Source organism: Lontra canadensis, unplaced genomic scaffold (assembly GCF_010015895.1).
Source record: "Lontra canadensis isolate GAN:19392208 unplaced genomic scaffold, GSC_riverotter_1.0 scaffold33, whole genome shotgun sequence".
Classification (NCBI taxonomy): Eukaryota; Metazoa; Chordata; class Mammalia; order Carnivora; family Mustelidae; genus Lontra; species Lontra canadensis.
The window spans coordinates 16,856,389-16,867,694 of record NW_022631027.1 but is presented as its reverse complement, the minus strand read 5'-3'; the positions used below and the strand labels follow the sequence as shown (position 1 = coordinate 16,867,694).

Genomic DNA, 11,306 nt, shown 5'->3' with positions numbered 1-11,306 from the left:
GAGTCCCGCATGGGTCCCCAGCTCCGCGGGGAGTTTGCTTCTCCCTCTGATCTTCTCCCCTCTCATGCTCTCTCTCTCTCTCTCAAATAAATAAAATCTTAAAAAAAAAAAAAAGAAGAGTGCAATACAGAAGCCCCAAATACAATGAAGGAAACACATTCTCCTGTTAATACCAACAACAATGCTCTTTCAAAATGTGCCTACTGAATGGAATAAGAACTTAATTTCACCACTGAAAAAAATGCAGCAAGTTTCATCGCAACCAATATCCTTATATAGTCTAGTAGTGAAATGAGTTTTTATAATGCTTCCAAAAGTTTCAGCCTGAAGGTTTGATACCATACCTTTATGTTCTTGATAAGATCATCTACAGCCTTGATAAGATCATTCAAAAAACAAACCATTGATTAAAACCACACGGATTTAAGGCTCAGTAAAGTTATATAAAGCCTCAAACTAAATGGCTAAATATTTGACCTACTTGCACTAACATCTATTATTTGACTCATGACTATTAAATTGGTTCTTGGCAAATAAACATTTCTAAGGCAAAATTCATCTCATTTGAATTTTGACTGAGAAGTTCAACAAAAATCACAGTCTTATGGGCAATGCTGATATACAGTGTCTCTAAGTCACTACACTCAAGGTTAAGAGTTATGCGGATCCCATTTTTACATTTTACTGGAATTTTACCTGTTCAGTTCATGATGTTAAATCTCTAGGTTTTCATTCCTCCAAACTGAAGAGAGTGTGCCACAGACTTGAGATTTCCCTTTCTCCCTCTCTTTTCCTCAAACAGAAACATTTCTCAAGTGTCTACACGTTTTAGAATGGAAATTTTTCAGAGTTGGCCACTTCTTTGGAATAGTCGCATGCCATCAGGCCTCAGAAGTAAGGTGGGGGGGAAGAGAAAAAAGCTAAGACACAAGTTTCATTTGGTAAGTTTTACATTAACCATTATAAGCTGGATAGTATAAAAATATGGCTTTTTTTGGCTCAAAAAGTCTGAGTTTGGGGTGCCTGGGTGATCACTAGGTTAAGTCTCTGCCTTCAGATAAGGTCATGATCCTAGGTTCTTGGGATTGAGCCCCACCCACATCTGGCTCTCTGCTCTGCAGGGAGCCTGCTTCCCCCCCACCCCCGCTTACTGCTCCTCCTGCTTGTGTGTTTCCTCTCTCTCTCCCTCTCTCTGTCAAATAAATAAATAAACAAATCAAAAAAAAAAAAAAGTCTGGGGTGCCTGGGTGGCTCAGTGGGTTAAGCCTCTGCCTTCAGCTCAGGTCATGGTCTCAGGGTCCTGGAATCCAGCCCCACATCGGGCTCTCTGCTCAGCGGGGAGCCTGCTCCCTCCTCTCTCTGCCTGCCTCTCTGCTTGCTTGTGATCTCTCTCTCTCTCTGTGAAGTAAATAAAAAATCTTAAAAAAAAATAAAAATAAAAAAAAAAGTCTGAGTTTTGGTGTGGAAACCAGTCTGTGGCTGTTCCAAGCTTTCTCCTTCTGGAGCTATCAGGGAAGTCTTAAATGGGGAGTATGATTTGTTTACCTGTCAGGTGGAAACATCCAGGCACTCAATTCATTTGCGACTTGTTCCAGTTTGTCTTTAGCCTATTATAGTTCATTTTTCATTTTTAGGAAAAAAAACAAGTTGATCACTGGGTCTACCATTGTTGATCTCAGTTGGGCAACACTAGGCTGCTGGACTTACTTGAGGTACTTAATTTGAGTGACACACTCTTTCATCTCTTGCTCTTTGGTTGTTAGTGGCATTACAAGGATGTTTTCCCTTTGAGCAGAATCTTGTTGCTTCAGTTTTTCTTCAGACTCCTTTAAGCCAGTCACCTCATTTGAATTGGATATATGCTTCACGTTGTTTCCATCTTTGAAAAACTCATCATGTGCTATAACTTTGAAGTCTGTTTTACTTGATGGAAACTTTTTGGGAAGAGGCTTCTCTTTGGTCATTTTGAAACCTTTTCAGAGGGAGGCCGCCACCCACTCCCATAGGCAAAGGCCACGAAGCTGGATCACTGACCTGGCCTCCAGAGCAACCACCACCTCCTAACACTCCTCTTCTTCCTACTACTACAGCCCTGCACTCTCCTATATTTGTGCTCTCACTGCCACAAAATGACGCTTGTACCTTTCTTGTAATATGTTTGTCTGATTTTCATATCATAATAATAATGACCACATAGAATAAGTTGAGAAGTGTAATCTATTTTTTGGAAGAGTATGTGAAGGATGCTTATTAAGTCTTTCAAAAAATGTTTGGAGGAATTTATTAGTGAAGTCATTTGGGCCTGGACTTCTTTTTCTCTCTCTACTTCTCCTCTTTGGTTCTTTCTCTCTCTCTCTTTTTCTAGTTGAAACTCTTTGGTTTTTATAGATCTATTCAGATTATTTAGAGAAAGAAGGGGGGGTTTGAATTGCTCCAAATTAAAGCATTATAGACTGCTATCTTAATGAAGATTAATAGTTTCTCTTTGATAACTGATTTTTATTTTGTTTTGTGGCTTTAGCTAAATACAAGATTTCTGGGGCACCTGGGTGGCTCAGTTGTTAAGTGGCTGCCTTCAGCTCAGGTCATGATCCCAGGGTCCTGGGATCAAGCCCCACATTGGGCTCCCTGCTCGGCTGAAAGCCTGCTTCTCTCTCTCCCACTACCTCTGCTTGTGTTCCTTTCTCACTGTGTCTCTCTCTGTCAAATAAATAAAACCTTTTTGAAAAAATAAAAGATTTCCAAAATTGTAATTGTAGTTCTTTTACCATATTTTGTTTTTGTTTTAGAGGGAGTTCACACAGTTCTTCACTCTGCCATTACAGAAGGTGATCTGGGTCAGAGGAAAGTTGGTTCTACCTCATGGTTATTGTGAAGGTAGAAAAATTTGAACCAGTAATATTTTAATGAAGAATCTTTATAAGAATATGGTATTGCATGGCTAACTGAACACAATAAAAAAGAATATGATATTTTAAAAATATCTAATTAAAAAGAGCAATCAGATAATCAATGCAAAGATAAAATATGTAACACCATTCATTTGATCACAATCTAATTCTTATAAAGGGAGACAACAATTAGATCAACAGTTCTGGATAAAACAATGAAAAACCTCTCTGTAAGATATTAAAATGGGTCACAAATATTTAGCTACCTAAATTATTCCACTAAATGTCTGAAGTTACCCTATGACTTATAGGTGAACAACAACTTATCCTAAGGCTGAGGGCATCAGCTTTCTCAGGCAAATGATTAATTAATGCAGCTTTTGATTCCAAGTTTAATAATTTATTCACCTATCAATGCCACCATAAAATCCCTGAAGCTCTTTACAAAATTTGCAATGAGATAGAGTTAGCAGGTGCTACTAAGAGAATATGCAAGTTTCCTTAACAAAATGCCAGAAGTTGATTGTCGACCAACTGGGGAAGACCTATGAGATCTTTCCAGTGTACACAAAAGGAATGAATCCATAATTAAATTACAGTTAATCACAGATGGTTATTTTACAGCAGGTGCTCAACTTTGAAAGTGTAGTTCTGGACTATTTTTGTTCCAACATGGTGCTCAATCCCTGTTGGTTATCTGGCAATATTTTATGGTTAGAAAAATATTTATTTATGGTGGAAATTTTATTTCATCTATTCCATAAAATATATAAAATATTATTTCATATAATCACTCATACAACTTGCACATTGTTTTGATATTTTAAAAAAACACTGAAAAATACAGTTTAAATATTGTTTATCAGATTCATAAATCCCCTTGATTCAGAAATTATAGACATTCAAAAGTATTAGTAGGATTACATGAAATAGCAACCAAATTTTCAAAATTGCTCAGGTTTGGAAAAAAAGTAAGTCATATAATCAATACCATCTTCAGTGACAAAATATAAGCTTATTCTTGTCACATTTCCTTTTCAATCAAGTTAATAAAATAAACAAAAGGTAACATAGCATTGAATTATAGGTACAGTAAGCATGATAATGTATGAAGGGAAAGAATGGGATAATTGTTTACATGTTTAAAATTAATACTAACATTCTGTAAATAATAACTTCACTCAGCAAAACAGGTCCTTCTTCTGAATATCATAAATATAAAGCTGATCTGGATGTCTCAGTTTCAGAACCTAATTATTAAAGATCTGTTAAATGCAAGATGCCTGGCTAAAGGCAAGTTATAGTTGCATTTTCAGTTTTGGGATTTCATTAGGGACCTATTGATATTTGACGTTCTTATAGGTAGCCACTAATTACCATTTCTCTGTCTCTCTCTATATATATATACCTTTTCTAATCCTTGGTTTGGAAAGAGGAGCTGAATATTCCTGTTTCTAATTGCTTTGGCATTGCTTTCTGGCAATATTGCTTTCAATCTGTTATTTACTGCAATGATCCAAATAGGTATTTCTCTCTCTCTTTCTCTCTCTCTCTCTCTCTCTCTCTCTCACACACACACACACACACACACACACACACACACACACACACTAAAGAAAGCTATCCACAGCATCCTACTATAGGAGAAAAGCCTTCTTCATATTTTTGGAAGAAAACTAGAATAGCTCTTTCTAGGTGAGAAAATACATGGAATGTTAAAAATGTGTAGTGTCAGATCTGGGAACACCATCACCACCTGGGGGACTTTGGTCAGATTGAGTTGAATAAACAGAAACAATGGAATCATGTCTGTCATCAAAACATATCTTTTAGAAACCCACATTAAAATATTCACAGAATCAATAAAGACATTTCAAATCAAGATGCTGTCCAGGAAAAAAAAAAGTTCAATACCTGCCTCAGAGTCTGACCTCTGACTTCCTTTCCCAATGAGAACATTCTTGTACTAGCTAAACTGAACCACGAACACTCCGTTATATATGCCATTCTTTTCTCACTTCTCTTACCATTTAGCCTGTGCAGATGCTATTTCTTCTTCCTGGAATGACTTCTCCTTCCTTCCACCTACAACTATATGTCTCTCCCAATTTTTTCCACCCCTAATTCAAGTTAGTAATACCTCTAGTAGCTAAATTATGTCAGTCACAAATTGTATCAGGAAAGCATTCCCAGATAATATCTATTTAAGTTTCAACCGTATGATTTTCCTGTATTGTTTTTAAAAGACTCAGTATTTTTACAAAAATGACACTTTTGGTCTCTCTTAAAATGTTCTTCTTATCCATCAACTGTGTGTTCCTAACCTAGGGGGCGATTACATCATATCCTCCAACATGGTACCTGTCACATAGGTAGTGGTATTGAATAACTTTTTTTTTTTTTAATGAGTAAATATGTTATGCTAAATAGTAACAATTTTGTGTCTTTAAAGATTTTCTTGCACAATTGCTTTCTGCCTTTAATTACAGAAAAGAAAGTAAGAACATTACATTAATAGTTGTAAAATAACTGCCAATTTGAAAAAGTAGAGGCCTTTAATATATTTTCAGTATGTAGTGGTTACCAGCTATGTTGCCAAAACAGAAGACGTGATTTTCCTTTTTAATCAGAGAAAACTATGGTTATTGCTGTGTCATTTCTCTGACTGTTGTATGGAAATGAAAACTGAATGCACATACCCACTCAAACTGGGTCCAAAGGTTAAGAAAAACATAGCTTATCTAACTCATACCTAATGGTTAGTTTATTGCCTTTGTCATTTCAAAAGCTATTTAGAATGGACATTTATCATCTTCATTATAAATCTACCTACTAGAAGTCTTAGTCTGCTGTGTACATTTCACCGTGTAGATTTTAACAATCAAAGGCAATTCTGGAGGCTTTAAGAAATTCCATGCACAAAATAGTCCCCATACCTGAGCGAATTCCATACCTCAAATAAATCTTCTATAAAAACAAGTAGATATAATGGGGTCTAATATCACCAATTTCACATTACCTACATTTTAGAAACACCTCAGTAAGTAGCATGCTTTGAAGACAAAGATTAAATTTCCTGAAAGCTACCATGGAAACTGATTTCCTATTAGTTAAAATGATATTATATATTTATTAAGTATGTTTTCTAAGGAATGCCAACTTTTAAAAATTACAACCCTATTAGTCATCATGATATCTGAGCTGTAGGCAGATCTACCCATATATTTACCATGACAAAATTATTGAGGTATAAATTAGTGAAATGTTTTGCTTATATTTTGTAAGATATTATGGAAATAGTCAAATGTATATTTCAAATTTGCTTATTAAAAGTTACATTCAATTTTTTTTATAAAAAATTCTGTGCTTCATACAGTAGAAACACATAGAATGTTTAGAGAGTACTCTTGTCCTTGGGTGTTTTCATGTGATTAAGTGCTCCAGCATTCTGGTCTATAGAACAAAGACTGTTACTAAGTTAAATCCAAGTAATTATTTTAATGGGATTTTAAGTGCTAATGTCTTGGACACAATTGATGACATATAGGTCTTAATAAAGAAGGTAGCATAGAGACTATAGTCAATGGCATTATAATAGCATTACATGGTGACAGATGGGAGCCACACTTGTGGTGAGTGTAGTGTAACATATAGACTCATTGACTCACTGTGTTGTACACCTGAAACTATTGTAACATCATGGCTCAGCTATACTCAAATTTTTTTAAAAAAGTGGTAGGTGTGCTTAAAGTGGATGTACTCACTTTTTTACATAAGAAAAATAAAGATCTTGAGTTATAAAATCTCTATCCCTGTTCCTCCTTTCAGGAGACCTTAAGTATAATATGAAGAAATTCTCTACCTGTGTATTAATGGAATGTTCAGAAATTGATGCCCAAATGGACAAATTCTACATTGTGACTTTTTATTAAAGAAATTGCACTAATACTAAACAATTATAAAATTAACAGAAACACATAAATTATGTTCTTTTTTTGAGAAGATCAGGTATCTCTTATTGAGATTTCTGGTTTACATACTACTCTCCTGGTGCTATGAGGGATTATCTTTGATCATTTATGACAACTCTTTCACTGATGTATATCTTTTAAAGGACACTATATTCATGTCTACTATTAAGAGTTGGAAAACAGAAGATGACCTGAGAAGTTTATAAGTAACTAGTACAAAAAAATTTCTTTAGGAAGAAAAATGAAAGTCTCTATTATATTGGAAAATGTTAAGTGATTTACCTGGGGTATGGCTAAGAAGGTGAGAAATGAAAGGCTTAACTCATTTCGTGCATAGGCCACTACAAAATTAGGTGAAAACTGTCAGAGAAAAGAGTGTTCGGATACAAATGAATCATAATAAAGTTATAATAAAATTATATTTAATAAAAAACAAGTGAGGTCTGTAAGTGTAATCTCAAGAAAATCTTATGATCTATTGAAAAAATATTAGAAATAGAGCAAAGTTGATATCCCTATAGTTAGGACAATGGAGGTATTACAGAGATATTTATGTATCTTAACAGGCAAATAAAACAAAGAGAACAGAAAAATTTTAAATGATATTAGGAAAAAGAAAATTTCTGCACAAATCTCTTTATGAAAAAACAAAAACCACAAAAGTTGTCATTACAAGCATATATTCATAAATATGTGTATGTGAATTAGTATTAAATTTGCTTTGATATAAAATATATGATAGTTAAAAGTAATATGAAGTCACATACATATGTAAAGAACATGAAAACACATATACATTATTATCTTTAACAATGATTATGAATAGCAAACTACTGGCCCCAATTAGAAAACTAGATAGGTGAGAGGTGGAAAAAGTGTTAGTTGGCTGCTTTCTTCATTAAGAAAGCTGACATGCAGAAAGTGATTCTGACTAGGAAGGGAAAACACAATTTTTGGAATAATTTCTGAGTATTTCAGCACTTGCCAGGAAATCAGGCATCTTCAGTTTATTTATCTAATCATTAAAAATAGGTTAAACTCCTATTGTGTGCCAGGAACGGCTCTAAATTCTGGGGGTATGGGGGTGCCTGGGTGTCTCTGTAAATTAAGAATCTGCCTTTGGCTCAGGTCATGATTCTGGGGTCCTGGGATTGAGCCCAGCATCAGGGAAAAAAAAAAAAAATCCCTGCTCAGCGGGGAGTCTGCTTTTCTCTCTCCCTCTGCACATCCCCCACTCCCAGCTCATGCTCACTCTCTCTCATTCTCTCTCTCAAATAAATAAATAACATCTAAAAATAAATAAATGCATAAATTCTTAGGGTATAATGGTGAATATTTTTCCTGGAAACTGGACAGAAAAAAATGCAGTTCTTGTAGAAGACCATAGTGACAAGATGGTTTGTCTGGGAAAATTTTCAATATGAGTGATATTAAAGTAGGTTGTTATGCTGATGACAACAAGCCAGTTACCAGGGTGAAAAGCATGATGCAGAGCAGGGATTAACAGCAATGACATCCTTCTGTGACTTGAAGGTCATGGGTACATTGCACAAATAGAGAGCCTGGCCTAAAATACAATCAGGAGCTGTGCATCCTAACAGAAACAAAGGCAATGCATATCTTATGTGTAGAGATTCACAAGAAATTGCTTTTAGAGCCCTACCTCATATTAATGTGGCATATCACTACCGACATTTCAAATTTCTGAGAGCATCTTGGTGGCTCTGTCCTAGTGTTCCTTAAAAGGTCATATAATTCTAACATGGCTTCCCAAACTATTTTCCATACATAGTTACACCTTGATTTTTAAGTAAAGTTCATGCATGTTATATAACTGCTTGAAAATAACTTCTGTTTCAACTGAAATGATAGAGGGAAACAAAAATTTCTATAGCTACAAAAGTAAAAATAAAGATAAAGAAAACATTAAATCAAAAAATATTAAATAAAATTATAAATGTGAGAATAAAGCAATTAAGAAATACATGTAAATGAGACAAGCATGCTTATTTAAAAATGCCATATTGAGTTAAAAAATTATTACTGAATTCAAATATATGATAAAGTTTTCTAAAAAATATAAATGTAAATTTAAATGAAAGATGGTCAAATATCTACTTAACTAATACATTAAGAAAGTAGTTTGTATTAGAAATAATTTATTTGCTAAAAGTAGAATCTATTCAGACCAGCTTTAAAAAGAGATATGGAGGGACATCTGGGTGGCTCAGTCTGTTGAGGTAAGACTCTTGATTTCAGCTCAGGTCATGACCTTAGGGTGGTGAGATAGAGCCCTGTATCGGGACTTCCAGCCCAGTGTGGAGACTGCATAGGATTCTGTCTTCCCCTCTCTCTGTGCCCATCCTTGCCCCTGCCCAGGGTGCGTACATTCTCTCTCTTTCTTAGAAAAAAAAAAAAAAAAAGAGAAAGAGAGAGAGAGAGATGGAATAATTGCACTGATATAATGTCTTGCTATTAATTTTAAATATATATAATGTATTTTTAAAAAAACTAATCTTTTGGAAAATGAAATTACTAAAAAGTAATAAAAAAGGAGATCAAATTACAAATTATGCATGAAAAGTATATATCATCACAGAAAGAAAATTGAAGTAATTAAAAGATAATTAGCTTTTAAAAATATATGGTAACAATTTGGAAATCAGTATAAATTTATGAAGGGAAACATACATTATGAGAAGTTATAGGAAATCTAAATAAGAGAAATCATGTGATAGTATGAAGTTTGTCAAACTTGAAACCCCTTTAAAGCACACTAGCTCTAGTCATCTACACAAAGAAGTGTTTTTCAACATTCAAAAATTAATAGTATCTGTATTAGTCTAATGGTTCCAAAGCATAAGGAAGAAAAATATTCCATTAATTTCAGAATACTAATATAAACTTTACACCAAAACCCAACTATCAAAGCACCTAAAACACTTTGTGTTCTAATATTATTGCAGAATGAATATGCAAACATTTAAAACAGAAATTAGTAAATTAACATCTGAAGTACCTTATAAGAATGACATAGTATAGCAATCGGGGTTTATTTTTCAAATTGTACAAGGTTTATTTTAGGGAAAAATGGAATTTCAACAACATGATCTCATAAATAAACCTTCATACTAGTAAGTGAAAGAGAAAATGAATGTGAATATTAATAATGTATTTCAGAATTTTAAAATTGCCAGTAACATAATTTAGTTGTTTTATTAACTAAATTTAAAGCCACAGTAAAACATTTCACCAAGAGCCAGTATCATATTCGAGAGTAAATATTAAAAGGGATTCCTTTAAAATCAGAAGAAAAACAAGGATGCTTAAATGTCATCACTATTAAATATTATTTGTTGTAACACTGGTCAATTCAATTAGACAATTATCACTATGTGAGTAAGTGGTACACTTATTGCAAAATTTTCTGCTTACCGATTAACTGTAGAAATATTAGTGGTATTGTTAGGCACAAGCATTGTGCAGTAGAATGGAAAGTTCTATTCACAATTACAAAGAAAGTATGAATTATTTAGTATTAACATCGGAACATATAGAATTTATATTATTATAACTTATTTGCATACTGAATTTTATATATGTACTGAAATACAACAAAACAAACCTAAGCAAATGAGATGACAGAGCATCTACTATATGAGGATACACATTTCTATCTCATAAGTTATAATTTCAACACAGTCAGTTCTAATAAAAATGTGATAAAACTTTAATTCCAACCTACATTTTTTGGGTTGGGGCTCTTGGAATCTAAATACAAATATTCTAAGTTTCATCCAGAAAAATAAACATGTGGCAATGTCCAAATAAGTGTTTTCCATTCAATTTAATACATCCTTAGTACTTTTTTTTTGAAAAAAAATTTTTTTTTTTTTCTTGGAAAGAAAGAGAGCACATGCATTCACTCGTTCATGGGGGCGGGGTGGAAAGAGGGGGCCTAGAGGATGGGCCTAGAGAAAAGAGCATAGGGAGAGGGAGAGAGAGAATCTGAAACAGGCTCCATGTTCAGCAGGGAGCCCAACTTGGAGCTTGGTCTCATAACCCCGAGATCGTGACTTGATCCAAAATCAAGAGTTAGACACTTAACCAAATGAGCCACCAAAGAACCCCTATCCTTAGCACTTTATTTTTAAAAGTTTTTATTTATTTATTTGACAGACAGAGATCACAAGTAAGGCAGAGAGGCAGAGATAGAGAGGAGGAAGTAGGCTCCCTGCAGAGCAGAGAGCCTGATGCGGGGCTAGATCCCAGGACCCTGGGACCATGACCTGAGCTGAAGGCAGAGGCTTTAACCCACTGAGCCATCCAGGTGCCCTTCCTTAGCACTTTTTTTAATGGACTGATAAACCTGAGGAGTGTAAACACACTTTCTACTCTCAAAGAGCCTAAAATCAGATTTATAAATTAAACCCAATTAATAGTA

At 34.2% G+C, this 11,306-nt stretch overlaps 1 pseudogene; it reads right to left on the bottom strand.

The window, feature by feature from the left end:
* Positions 1-828: 828 nt before the first annotated feature.
* On the bottom strand, positions 829-1,964 carry LOC116873481 (annotated as a pseudogene).
* Between the last annotated feature and the right edge of the window lie 9,342 nt (positions 1,965-11,306).